The sequence below is a fragment of the Ranitomeya imitator genome, chromosome 2 (genome assembly GCF_032444005.1).
Source record: "Ranitomeya imitator isolate aRanImi1 chromosome 2, aRanImi1.pri, whole genome shotgun sequence".
Lineage (NCBI taxonomy): Eukaryota > Metazoa > Chordata > Amphibia > Anura > Dendrobatidae > Ranitomeya > Ranitomeya imitator.
Window position 1 is genome coordinate 419,944,118 of NC_091283.1, and position 14,531 is coordinate 419,958,648.

The 14,531-nt window shown below is 43.3% G+C and overlaps 1 non-coding gene and 1 pseudogene across 1 annotated transcript; both read left to right on the plus strand.

Moving 5' to 3' along the window:
* Positions 1-6,351: 6,351 nt before the first annotated feature.
* On the plus strand, positions 6,352-6,575 carry LOC138668142 (U2 spliceosomal RNA; annotated as a pseudogene).
* A 6,283-nt stretch (positions 6,576-12,858) lies between these two features.
* On the plus strand, positions 12,859-13,056 carry LOC138668073 (U2 spliceosomal RNA). The gene has a single exon (XR_011319068.1). It is a non-coding gene; the product is annotated as a U2 spliceosomal RNA (small nuclear RNA).
* The last annotated feature ends 1,475 nt before the right edge of the window (positions 13,057-14,531 follow it).

Genomic DNA, 14,531 nt, shown 5'->3' on the forward strand with positions numbered 1-14,531 from the left:
CTCTGATCCGGTTTCCAAAAACAGATTGAATTGAAATCAGCCCAGCAAGTTGTCATTTAACACTTTCTGAGAATTCTTTTCAGGGTCAAAGAAGCACGTTTCAGGTGGCAAATGTAGCAATTTGCTCAGTTTCACTGGACCGTTTGCAACATTTCCTGTGCCTTGCTTTCACCTGTGCATGTTCAGCATTGGATTGCATCCAATATGCAATCAATCAATCAAGCAATCAAGCAATCTTTGCTGGTTGCAACAGGTGTGTTAAGATGTAGGCCCGAATGAGGCCTTTGTAACAGTGTTGCTAATATATTGTGCCATCTACAAAATTAGGCCCCTGCCTGCCTGCCTGCCTGCCTGCTGTCTGTCAGCATGAAGTGTTTAAATTGAAGTATCCTACGAGTAGTTCGGCCATACATACTACATTTGTGACCGCATGCACAAATTCCTTTGTAAAACATTGGCTCCCTCTTGTGGACCACTGACTTTTAATTATGTGGTGTATGATATGTATTTCAATAAAGAAGGAAAAATGGTGTCTGTGATGATCTTGAATGTGCTAGTCTTGTCTATTTTGTCTTGTACTGTGTGAGTAGTATTCTAATGCTTTTGACCAACTGGGTGCGCTGCTGCTGCCTGCCCGCCTGCAGTAGATAGAATCTATGCACGGAACCTTCACCTGCTGCTGCTGTCACAATGGGGCCTTCAGCCATTGACTCCGGAACTCTCACGTGTCACAATGGGCTCTGGACTTATCTAAGGCAGAGAAAAATGGCGCCGTCTTCAGTCTGCTGCTGGAACAGCAGCAGACCACATGGTAGGGGGATTGTCTTTTTTTTTTTTTAAAGGGGCAATTTGCAGACTTGCACTAATAGTTGCACTCTGGAGCGCCAAAGGGATGGAGGGTGTGTTCAGATGGGCGGAGTTATGCAGATCAGGCGGAGCTATGCAGATTAGGCGGAGTTAGGCAGATTTTTTAAAAACGCGTTGGGCCCAAATTGAACACACCCCCACACACCCCCACACACCCCCCACACACCCCCACACACACCAGAACTGCCATTTGAGAAGGCATCCAGAGTTTAGAAAAAAAATGTCTTCCCCTGGGCAATCATCTTTTGGGCTCTCTCCACAGTGAGTCCTGGTTGTGGGCCATGGGGCGTCTGGAGTGGCAAACCATTTCAGGCTATCGCTTCTCGGCCTTTTGGCTAAGATCAGGGTTTATTGCCCTGGTCTTGGCTGAGAGGTGCTTGGGGTACCCGGCTCCTTGGCCTGGGGGGATCGTCTCACCTCTGGTGGGACTTCACCCCCCTGCTGCTATTGGGGAGTCGGCTTAGTCCCCTTGCATCCGGTTGTGATCCCCCGGCTATAGGCCGTGTCCGAGTGACGTCCCTCGTGGGAAGTTTTCTTCTTTCTGCTGTGGTAGAATATACCGACAGTCCATCGCTATGAATTTTGTCAAGAACACCATCCGGTTGACCGTGGACCCGAGCAATGGAGCCAAGAACAACGTGGTATTCATCATCCGGGATCTCATCGAGGAAAAGGCTGGAGCAAAGCGTACGGAGATCTTCAGTTGCAACGAATTTCCTCGTCAAGGTAATTACGACGTGACTTTTGTGGACCAAAACGTTTGCCTGAATGTGTTTGAGTGGCTACGGGCTAATGCTGAGGATCCTCTTCTGGAAGGAGTTGGCTGGATACCACTGTTTGGGTTACAAGAAAAAGAGGTAACTGTGACTGTGTATAACCCCTTCACGGACCCGGCTTTGTTGCAGAGCTTTCTCTCGCAATATTGTGAGTATGTAAAGTTAGGAGAACGGCAGGTGAATATCTTGGGCATCTTCAACTGTAAATATACGTTTCGTGTTAAATTGAAGAGGGACCCTGATAGTGTGGGTGGTTTCAGGCACCCTCCTGCAAATTTCTCTGTGGCAGGTCACAGAGGCTTTTTGACATACCCAGGACAGCCTCGTTTCTGTAGAAAATGTTTTTGTTTCGGACATGTACAGACAGAGTGTACTAAAGGACAGTGTTGCCGAAATTGCAGGAAAGAGGGGCATGCTGCTAACCAATGTCCTTCGCCTAAAACCTGTGATGTCTGTGGGAGTAGTGCACATATGTATAAAGACTGTCCCAATAGTGCACCTAGGCGGTCCGACAAAGAGCAAATGGAGGAAGAGTTGGCCAGGAGGGAAAGGGCAAGAATTGTAAAAGAAGTTGCAAGGATTGAGAGGGAGGAGGAAGAGAGAAGGAGGCGGAGTGCGAGTAGAGCCATGCCCCCTCCAGATTCAGAGAGTGTGAGTCTGAGGCCATGTTCTAGGGCAGAGAAAGAGGAGAAAAAGGAGGAAAAGAAGAAGAAAAAGAAGGAAAAAGAGTGGAGGAGGGAAGAGAAGGAGTTTTGGAGGGCAGCTGCAGAGGTGGAGGCGCATCTTCCTGAAATGGAAGTGCAGGGGCAGTTGCCTGAAATAATGACTTTTAGTGAGGCAATGGACGCCGCGGAGAGCGATGCGCAAATTTCGGAGGTGGATAGCCCTGAGCATTTGTCTAATCCCGAACATATTGAGGAGTTTGAGTCAGATGACGATAGAGCTGCAAAAAAGAGTCGGCGGGAGGATGATGGAGATGATGAGGAGGTGGAGAGTAGTACTCCTCAGAGAAAGATTGGCCCTGCAAGAAGGAGGACTGAGGGTGGTGAGATCAGTGGGTCAGACACTTGTTGTTCAATTCAGATGGTGGAGGAGGATAGTGGTGATGCTGGATAGTGTTACCATATACTGCACTAAATGTGTTGTTTTTTTCTCTTGTGAGCTTTGGTTTAGGCCAAAGGCTTTTATTTTCTGTGTAGTTAGTTGAAGTGTGGATTTTGTAAATATGGGGTTTACCATAATTTCACAAAATGTTAGAGTCTTTAAAAGTAAAGTTAGGAGAGCTGCAATTTTTGAGTTTTTAGCTATGCAAAATGCATCTATTTTTTGTTTACAAGAGTGTGGGGTAGTGGATGGTGTGAAAGGGGATGAATGGTCTTATGGTGCGTCTGTGTGGTCAGGGAGTGCATGTAATAAGAATGATGGGGTGGGAATATTGGTTAAAGGGAGAGAGGTGGTTTTGAATGATTATCTGGTGATTGAGGTAGGGAGGTGTATTTTGGCTAATTTTGAGTATAGGAATGTAAAGTTTTGTGTTATTAATATTTATGCGCCGGTTGATAAGAATGAGCGTAAAGCTTTATTTGAAAAAGTTAAGCTTTTTGTTCCAGGGAGGATGCCTGTAGTGGTTGTGGGGGATATGAATTGTGATGTGGGGAAAGTGAATGTGGATGTGTCAGGGAAGGCTTTGTTGGAGTTAGTGAGTGATTTTGATCTGGGTGATATGCAGCGTGTGTGTAGTGTGAGTCCTGTGTTGAATACTTTTTTTTCTGAGAGTGGAAGGGTGCAATCTAGGTTGGATTATTGCTTTATTTCAAAAAATATAACTGCTGTTGATTATAAGCAAGAAAATGTTTTGTTTTCTGATCATGTGTGTATGAAGTGTGAGGTGGATATAAAGGTTGGTGGAGTGTTTGGGAAAGGGTTGTGGAAGTTAAATGTGAAGTTGTTAGAGAGTGAAGATGTGAGAAAGGAGTATGCAAGACGGTATGAAGGGTGGTGTAAGCGTAAAAATGGTTTTGGGAATGTTTGTGTTTGGTGGGATTGGGTGAAGAGACAAACAAAAATATTCTTTAAAAGTTTAGGGTATAAGTGTGCAGCTATTAAAAGAGAGAATTTTGTTAAATTGAATGCACGTTTGAGTGTATTGTATAAGTTGAGGGAAGGAGGAATGGAAGTGGAAGAAGAGATATTACAGGTGAAAAAGGATATTAATGACTTTTTGTTAGAGAAAGGGAGGAGTATAGTTTTTAGAGCAAAAATTGACAAAATGGAACATGATGAGAAATGTTCACGTTTTTTCTTTAAAAAGGTGTTTGGGAAGAAACAGAGTATGAGTGTGCTGAATGGGGAGGATGGAAGAGAAGTGAGTGGTGAGGATATGTGTGAAGAGGTGGCTAAGTTCTATGAGGAGTTGTATGCAGTGAAGTGGAGGGATGAGGGTTTGGAGAGTGATGTGTTAAATATGTTAGAAAGTAAGTTGTCTGAGACGGAAAGGGAGAGTGTGATGTGTGAGGTGACTAGTGATGAGGTGTGGAAGGTGATGAATAGTATGGCGCTAAATAAGACGCCAGGGGAGGATGGTCTCCCAGTAGAGTTTTATCGAGTGATGTGGGATGTGATTGGTAATGACTTTGTGGAGGTGTGTAAGTATATGTGGTTAAATATGGAGGTGGCTGAGAGTATGCGTGCGGGAATGGTTGTGTTGATACCTAAAAAGGGGGATTTGAAGAGTTTGAGGAATTGGAGGCCGATAACGTTATTAAACTGTGATTATAAAATCTATGCAAAATTAATGGCGAATAGGATGCGTGATGTGATAGAGAGTGTGATTGGGGATGAACAGTGTTGTGCGGTACCTGGGAGGCGTATACATGATTGTGTGTGTATGCTAAGAGATTGTCTATGGGACTGTATGGGGCGAAAGAAGAGTGCGTTTTTGTTGAGTTTAGATTTTGAGAAGGCGTATGATAGATTATCGCATGGGTTTTTGTTTAGTGTGTTGCTAAGAATGGGTTTTCCAGCTGATTTTGTTGGGAGAGTGAGGAGTTTATATAAGGATATTTACAGTTGTGTTTTGATGAATGGTTATGTGGGAAGGAGAGTGAATGTCTTTTCAGGGGTTCGTCAAGGGTGTCCTTTGTCACCTGTGGCCTTTATTTGTGCAATTGAGCCTTTGTTGTGTATGCTGAGGAAAGATAAGGTGGTTAGGGGCGTGCAAGTGCCAGGAGGAGGGGGTAGAGAGTGGAAAGTTAGTGGTTATATGGATGATGTGTGTGTATTGTGCGATTCAGAATGTTCGGTGAGGCGGGTGAAGTTATTAGTGTCCTTTTTTTGTGGTGCGTCTGCATTTAAGGTTAATTGGGAAAAGAGTGAGTGTAAGGTATTTGGAAATGGTGTTTTAAGTAGGGATGTTGGAGTGAATGTGGTTAATGGGCCTATTAAAATATTGGGTGTGAAGTTTTCAGAGAAGTTGGATGGGAAGGAAAGTTGGAATGATGCGAAAGAGAAGGTTGAGCGGAAGCTGTGTTTTTGGAGGTTGAGAAACCTTACGTTTTTTGGAAAGATCTTGGTTATAAAGAGTGTGGTGTTGCCGATTTTTTTGTATGTAGCAGTAGTGTTTCCACCAGGGTATATGTGTGTGAGGAGTTTGAATAGGATTCTGTTTGTGTTTTTATGGAATTCAAAGATGGAGAGGGCTAGGAGAGAAATTTTGGTGAAGAGATTGGAGAAAGGTGGGTTGGGTTTTCCAAATTTGGAAGTTTTTTTTGGTGTGAATATTGTTGTGTATGTGCTGAAAGTGATAAGGGCGGATGGGAAATTTTCATCTATGTGTAGGTATTTATTTGGAGCGTATCTGTTTAAGTTGAAATGGAGAGAAAGGGATTTGAGGTGTCCGGTTGCTTTTGAGGTTCCTGTATGGTATGTGTGGGTTTATAAGTTTTTGGTGAAGTATGAGTTGTGTGATGTGGATGTAAGACTAGTGGAAAAGAAGAAGGCTGTGTATAGAATGATTGAGTGTAGAGAGATAGAGTGTGATATCAATATGGTTAGAGGAGCTGATGTACAAAAGGTGTGGAAGAAAGTACGGATGGATGGTATGACAAACAGACAGAGTGAGATTGTGTGGCAGTCATTGCATGGAGTGTTACCAGTAAGAGAGTTTCAGAGAAATAGGGGTTTAGTGAGGAGTGAGAGGTGTCCGAGAGAAGGTTGTGGTGGGTGTGAAAGTGTAATACATGTGTTTTGGAATTGTCAGTACGCTAGAGATGTGATTGGAAGAATGGGTCCTTTGTGCAAAGAACTGTGTGGTGTGAATTTTTTATCCTTTGAGTTGTTCATGTTTGGTTTAGGGTTGTGTGATGGAGTGAAGGAGAGAGTGTTGTGGTTAATGCTTGCATGTATAAAGGAAGTGTTATGGGATGTGAGAAATGTGCATGTGTTCAAGAGGAAGAATATTGAGGTTAGAAATACCGTGAAGGTGATTTTGGGGAAGATATATGTTTGTTTTTTGTGGGATAAGAAAAGGAAGGGGGAGGTGGATGCGGAAGGAATTTGGAAGGTTAAAAAGTGGAGATATTTTGTTAATACTTCTTGATTTGTTCTTTTGTTATGTAAATATGTATTTTGAAAAAAGAAAGATTTTTCCGATGATGATGGGAACGGCTTTTTGTGTTTCAATTTTGACACAGCTGTTTGGGTATGTTTCTTCGGTTTTGGATTTCTAGACCGTGAAATTCCCCATCTGAGGGAGAAAAAAAAAAAAAAAAAAAAAAAAAATCTGTTCTTATCAGTTTAATATCTGATACGTCCCCTATTTGGGGACCATATATTAAATGGATTTTTAGAACAGGGAGCTGGAAATGGAGCTTGCTCTGTCCACTCCACGCATTGACCCGTTATTGCAGTATCTCCGGGAACAGTGCACCCCTTCTCTGATCCGGTTTCCAAAAACAGATTGAATTGAAATCAGCCCAGCAAGTTGTCATTTAACACTTTCTGAGAATTCTTTTCAGGGTCAAAGAAGCACGTTTCAGGTGGCAAATGTAGCAATTTGCTCAGTTTCACTGGACCGTTTGCAACATTTCCTGTGCCTTGCTTTCACCTGTGCATGTTCAGCATTGGATTGCATCCAATATGCAATCAATCAATCAAGCAATCAAGCAATCTTTGCTGGTTGCAACAGGTGTGTTAAGATGTAGGCCCGAATGAGGCCTTTGTAACAGTGTTGCTAATATATTGTGCCATCTACAAAATTAGGCCCCTGCCTGCCTGCCTGCCTGCCTGCTGTCTGTCAGCATGAAGTGTTTAAATTGAAGTATCCTACGAGTAGTTCGGCCATACATACTACATTTGTGACCGCATGCACAAATTCCTTTGTAAAACATTGGCTCCCTCTTGTGGACCACTGACTTTTAATTATGTGGTGTATGATATGTATTTCAATAAAGAAGGAAAAATGGTGTCTGTGATGATCTTGAATGTGCTAGTCTTGTCTATTTTGTCTTGTACTGTGTGAGTAGTATTCTAATGCTTTTGACCAACTGGGTGCGCTGCTGCTGCCTGCCCGCCTGCAGTAGATAGAATCTATGCACGGAACCTTCACCTGCTGCTGCTGTCACAATGGGGCCTTCAGCCATTGACTCCGGAACTCTCACGTGTCACAATGGGCTCTGGACTTATCTAAGGCAGAGAAAAATGGCGCCGTCTTCAGTCTGCTGCTGGAACAGCAGCAGACCACATGGTAGGGGGATTGTCTTTTTTTTTTTTTAAAGGGGCAATTTGCAGACTTGCACTAATAGTTGCACTCTGGAGCGCCAAAGGGATGGAGGGTGTGTTCAGATGGGCGGAGTTATGCAGATCAGGCGGAGCTATGCAGATTAGGCGGAGTTAGGCAGATTTTTTAAAAACGCGTTGGGCCCAAATTGAACACACCCCCACACACCCCCACACACCCCCCACACACCCCCACACACACCAGAACTGCCATTTGAGAAGGCATCCAGAGTTTAGAAAAAAAATGTCTTCCCCTGGGCAATCATCTTTTGGGCTCTCTCCACAGTGAGTCCTGGTTGTGGGCCATGGGGCGTCTGGAGTGGCAAACCATTTCAGGCTATCGCTTCTCGGCCTTTTGGCTAAGATCAGCTTTGGGAAACCTTTGCTGGTCTGGTTGAGGGGGTTGTGATCGGGGTCCCTGTAAGGGGGCCCCGGGTCGTGATTTGGGTTGCGATCGTGGGTTGGCCGTTATTGGAGAACCTGCTACCATGGATTCATCAGTGTCTCGTGGTGTCGAGGACACGGTTCGGTTGGTCGTGAAGAAGGAGTTTCTGGAGAAGATTGGATTGGATGACATCGTGATGGAGTTACTGAAGCCTCTACCTTGTGCACAGGTAAAAAATGTATTAGCGCTACAAGAGTTTCCAAGGAAGGGAATTTATGATGTTACCTTTTCTTCTGAGGGTCTGTGCCAGGAGTTTTATATGACTTTGGAAGAATGGAAAAGAGAGAAGAGTAAGCCGATTTTGGAGAAGATTGATGTGGACCCACTGTTTATGAGAAATTTTAAAGTGGTTATTGTACACATGTATAACCCCAAAGTGTCGGATAGTACGGTGCGTACTTTTCTGGACAGATACTGTGAAGAAGTAAGATTTTTGTACAGAATGGTTAACAAGTATGGATATCTAAATGGAAAGAGAAAATTTTTGGTGCGTTTTAAGATTGGAAGCAATATGGCGGAAGGAGTAAAGTCAATTCCTGCTTTTTTCTCAATTGGTGGGGAGAGAGGTTTTTGTTTTTATGAGGGGCAGCTTGAATTTTGCAGGAACTGTAACAAGTATGGACATGAGCGGAGTTGTTGTCCTCAGGAGGGGGAGGTGTGTAAAAATTGTGGTAGGACAGGACATAAAGTGAATGAATGTGCTGCAAAGAAGGTTTGTGATTTATGTGGAAGGGAGGGCCACTTTGCCAAGAAATGTGTGCTCTGGAAGACGGACAGATCCTTTGCTGATGTGGTGGGAGTTGGTCGGGAGTTTACACGTGCAAAAGGGGTTTATAGGGGCAGTATGAATAAGTCTGAGGGGAAACCAGGCGGGAGTGAGGTTAACAAAGCTGAGGGGGTTAAAACTCAGACTCTGACTCCCAGTGTGATTGTTGAGAATGTGGTGAAAGGTTTGGAGGAGGATGGGAGTGGTAGTAAGGCTAAAGAGGAAGACTGGCAGGTGGTGGGGAATAAAAAGTCAAGAAGGAGTCAGGGTGGAGCACGAAAAGGGTCTTCGGTGGCTTCTCAGAAGGTTGGGAGTGATAGTGTGACTGAGACAATATTTGGGGAAGTTTTGAATAGCTTCAATGATGGGGGTGATTGTCCTGACCCTGTTTCTAATGCAGATGAGATGGAATGCCAGGGGGAGGAAGATTCAGATGATGACCACACAATTACACCTGGACAAAGAGGAGATTCTAGTGAGGAGTGTTCAGATATGGAAGAAGTGTCTGAGTGGGATGATGTGGAGTCTTCCTCCAGTAAAAAATGCAAATGGGAAGAGGGAGATGTAGGTGCCCTGGGGAATTCTGGGACACCTGCTGATTTGCATGTTAACAGGGATTCTGGTGCAGAATCGCCTGACGTTGGTTTGGTATTGCAGAGAAAGGTGCTGGGTAGTCAAGGACAATCATAGGTTATTATGATGGCGTGTCTAAGTGTACTGCACCTTTTTGTGCTGATGAGTGTAATAGTTGCATCATGTAATGTGAGAGGAATTGGGTCAGTAGTAAGAAGAGCAGCAGTATTGGATGAGCTGAGGTCTGTGAAGGCTGATGTCATTTGTTTGCAGGAATGTGCAATAAAGTCAGCACCTTGTGAGGAGGAGTGGGCAGTGGGAAAAGCCTTTTGGTCTGTTTGCACTGATAATAAGAATGAGGGGATTGGAATTTTACTTAAAAATAGTTATTTTAATGTCATAGAGTGTAAAGTTTTAGTTCCTGGCAGATGCATGGTTTTAGTCCTGGAGTTCCTGGGACACAGGATAAGAGTTTTTAATGTGTATGCTCCAAGTGAGAGGCGGGCACGTGTAACCTTTTTAGAAACTCTTAAGTTTTTAATGCCGGGGCGAGATTTTACAGTGGTGGCCGGGGATTTTAACTGTATTAGGAATGTCAAGGATCGTGAGAGCTCTTCAGACGTAAAGTTGGATGTCACTTCCAATATGATAAATGAGATTGTGAAGGATTTGCATTTTACTGACGCGGGACTTATGGTGAACGCTGATGAACGTTTCACATATGTAGCGGATAGTGGGCGGTGGCAGTCCCGTTTGGATTATGTTTTTGTGTCCGAGGGAATGAAGGTGGTCCAGTGTGAACATGTGAGGAGAAGTTTTTCTGATCATAAGATGGTCATAACAGAGGTGAGCGTCACGGATTCAGTGAGTTTTGGTAGAGGAGTATGGAAGCTAAATATAAGCTTACTGGAGGATGAGGAAGTGACTGAGGGCTTTAAAAAATTGTTTGGAGATTGTGTGGCAAAACAAAATGGCTTTAAGAATATTCTGGAGTGGTGGGACTGGGCAAAGGAAAGGTTTGCTGGTTTTTTTAAGCATATTTGCTATCAGAAAGTGCGTGATAGGAAGGAAAGAGAAGCCAAGATGTTGAGTAGGTTGAATGTATTGTATAAATTTAAGAAAGCAGGGATGGAGGTGGAGGAGGAAATATGTAGGCTGAAAGAGGAACATAGGAAGTCATTATTGGAGAAGGGCAGAGCTATTGTGTATAATGCTAAAATTAAGCATATGGAGGAAGATGAAAAATGCACACGGTATTTTTTTAAAAAAGTTTTTTCTTCAAAAGGTTTTTTAAATCTGTTTTAACGCCTGATGGGAGTGAGGTGGAGGGTACTGAAATGATGGAACAGATCTGTGAGTTTTTTAAAAATCTTTTCAATAATGATAGTAGAGCCACACAAGAAGAGATGGTGGATTATTGTAGGGTTCTAAGTAATGACATTCCTGAATGCAATGCTGGTTTTTTATCTGATGATGTTAAGGAGGAGGAAGTCAAATGTGCGATGGATGGTATGGCAAAAGGGAAAACTCCAGGGGGAGATGGGCTGCCTGTCGAGTTTTACATGGCGTATTGGCACATTCTATGTAAAGAATTTTTTCGGGTTGTGCAATATGTTTTTGATACTGGGATCATGTCTCCCTCTATGTGTAAAGGGGTGGTAACTCTGATACACAAGAAGGGGGATAGACGAGATATTAAGAATTGGCGGCCGATTTCTTTGTTGAATGTTGATTACAAAATAATTGCAAAAATAGTTGCTAAACGGTTGAGTGAAGTAATTGGTTTTATGGTGGGTGACTATCAGGTCTGTGCAGTTCCTGGACGTAAAATCTCAGACAATTTAATTTTGTTAAGAGATCTGATTTTTTATGCTAATCTAAATAAGCAGGCATTGTTTGTAGAGTCAGTGGACTTTGAGAAGGCCTATGACAAGATCTCGCATCGTTACATGTTTTTAGTACTTGAGAGGCTGGGGGTTCCTAAGAAAATATTGAGAGTAATTAAAGGACTGTACACTGGGGCAAGTAGTCAGATTCTGGTGAATGGTCATGTGAGCCCTGGGTTTGGCATCCATTCGGGTGTTAGGCAGGGTTGTCCTCTCTCCCCATTGATTTTTATTTGTATGATTGAGCCTCTGCTGAAGTATGTACAGAAGGACAAACATGTGAGTGGAGCCTTTGTGCCTGGTGGAAATGGGAAGAATGTGAAGTCCTTAGGCTACATGGACGACGTGGCCTTTGTCTGTAGTTCTCAAGTGGATTTGAGAAGGAATAACTTGCACCTTAGAATTTTTTGTAGTATATCAGGGATGAGTATAAACTGGAACAAGTGCCAGCTATGCAATTTTGGAAGACAAGAAGATGTGGTGGTGGATGGAATCCGGGAAACAGAATGTGTGGAAATATTGGGGATGATTTTTGAGAAGGATCTGAGAGGAAAGGCGAGCTACAAAAAATTGGATGAAAGAGTGGAGACAAAGTTGAATTTTTGGAAGCTGAGGAGACTGTCTTTAAAAGGGAAAATTTTAATAATAAAGTCCGTTGTACTTCCATTGCTACTATACACCACAGTGATTTTTCCCCCTGGAGTTTTGTGGATTAGGAGGATGACAAGGAAGCTTTTTGTTTTCTTTTGGGGATCCAAGATGGAGAAGATAAGGAGGACGGTTGTCATGAGTAAAAAAGGCCTTGGAGGATATGACTTCCCCAATATTGAGACTTTTATTCGTTTACAGTATTTTTTAACAGTTTTTAAGATTTTACAGTGTAATAACCGGACAGCTGACATGTGCAGATATTTTGCAGGTTGGATGTTTGTCAAATGGGGCTGGTGTGAAAAAGACCTGAGGAGACCAGTGTCACAGATATTACCTTCATTTTATGTGTTTTTGAGGTCTTTTTATGATCAGAATAATTTGGGCCCTTTAGGCAAGCCTGATAAAAAGAGGATTATGCAGCATTTGAGAGACAAAGAAGTTTTAAGTGATGTGCCATATTGCACTTCTGCGCAGTCGCTGGAAGTATGGGAATTTTTTTGTGTACCTGGAGTTACTAATAGGCAAAAGGACATTGTGTGGCTCTCATTGCATCGTGTTTTACCTACAAAGTCTTTTTTGTGTGGAAGGGGGATTAAAGTGACGGAGCGGTGCCCAAGAGAAGGATGTGGAGGAAATGAAGATATTTGCCATGTTTTTTGGGAATGTTTTTTTGCAAAAGAAATTTTTATGCTTTTAAAGCGTTTTTTTTCTACACTGTGCGGGTTTAATGGCTTTGATTTTGAGCAAGCTTTTTTGGGACGAAATTTTAATGGACCCTCTAATGAGCGAATAACTTGGATACTGTGTGCGGTTTTTAAAGAAGTTTTATGGGATGTGAGGAACTTACTTATTTTTAAGACTGTTATTATTACTCCTGAAGAAGCTAAAAAGATTTTTTTATCCAGAGTTTTTTTGTGCTATCTGTGGGATAAGGATCGGTTGGGAGAAGAAGATGCTGAACGTTTTTGGTTTTTTTCAAGATGGCAACAGCTGATGTAAGTACCCTCACTTGTTTTATTAGTTTTTGGTTTTGTTTTTGAGGTTTTTCCGCATGATGATTAATTGATCCTTGTGAGTCACAATACGTGAAATGATTAAGTATTACGCTTGTATATAAGGATCTTTTATCTGAGGAAAAAAAAAAAAAAAAAAAAAAAAAAAAAATCTGTTCTTATCAGTTTAATATCTGATACGTCCCCTATTTGGGGACCATATATTAAATGGATTTTTAGAACAGGGAGCTGGAAATGGAGCTTGCTCTGTCCACTCCACGCATTGACCCGTTATTGCAGTATCTCCGGGAACAGTGCACCCCTTCTCTGATCCGGTTTCCAAAAACAGATTGAATTGAAATCAGCCCAGCAAGTTGTCATTTAACACTTTCTGAGAATTCTTTTCAGGGTCAAAGAAGCACGTTTCAGGTGGCAAATGTAGCAATTTGCTCAGTTTCACTGGACCGTTTGCAACATTTCCTGTGCCTTGCTTTCACCTGTGCATGTTCAGCATTGGATTGCATCCAATATGCAATCAATCAATCAAGCAATCAAGCAATCTTTGCTGGTTGCAACAGGTGTGTTAAGATGTAGGCCCGAATGAGGCCTTTGTAACAGTGTTGCTAATATATTGTGCCATCTACAAAATTAGGCCCCTGCCTGCCTGCCTGCCTGCCTGCTGTCTGTCAGCATGAAGTGTTTAAATTGAAGTATCCTACGAGTAGTTCGGCCATACATACTACATTTGTGACCGCATGCACAAATTCCTTTGTAAAACATTGGCTCCCTCTTGTGGACCACTGACTTTTAATTATGTGGTGTATGATATGTATTTCAATAAAGAAGGAAAAATGGTGTCTGTGATGATCTTGAATGTGCTAGTCTTGTCTATTTTGTCTTGTACTGTGTGAGTAGTATTCTAATGCTTTTGACCAACTGGGTGCGCTGCTGCTGCCTGCCCGCCTGCAGTAGATAGAATCTATGCACGGAACCTTCACCTGCTGCTGCTGTCACAATGGGGCCTTCAGCCATTGACTCCGGAACTCTCACGTGTCACAATGGGCTCTGGACTTATCTAAGGCAGAGAAAAATGGCGCCGTCTTCAGTCTGCTGCTGGAACAGCAGCAGACCACATGGTAGGGGGATTGTCTTTTTTTTTTTTTAAAGGGGCAATTTGCAGACTTGCACTAATAGTTGCACTCTGGAGCGCCAAAGGGATGGAGGGTGTGTTCAGATGGGCGGAGTTATGCAGATCAGGCGGAGCTATGCAGATTAGGCGGAGTTAGGCAGATTTTTTAAAAACGCGTTGGGCCCAAATTGAACACACCCCCACACACCCCCACACACCCCCCACACACCCCCACACACACCAGAACTGCCATTTGAGAAGGCATCCAGAGTTTAGAAAAAAAATGTCTTCCCCTGGGCAATCATCTTTTGGGCTCTCTCCACAGTGAGTCCTGGTTGTGGGCCATGGGGCGTCTGGAGTGGCAAACCATTTCAGGCTATCGCTTCTCGGCCTTTTGGCTAAGATCAGGGTTTATTGCCCTGGTCTTGGCTGAGAGGTGCTTGGGGTACCCGGCTCCTTGGCCTGGGGGGATCGTCTCACCTCTGGTGGGACTTCACCCCCCTGCTGCTATTGGGGAGTCGGCTTAGTCCCCTTGCATCCGGTTGTGATCCCCCGGCTATAGGCCGTGTCCGAGTGACGTCCCTCGTGGGAAGTTTTCTTCTTTCTGCTGTGGTAGAATATACCGACAGTCCATCGCTATGAATTTTGTCAAGAACACCATCCGGTTGACC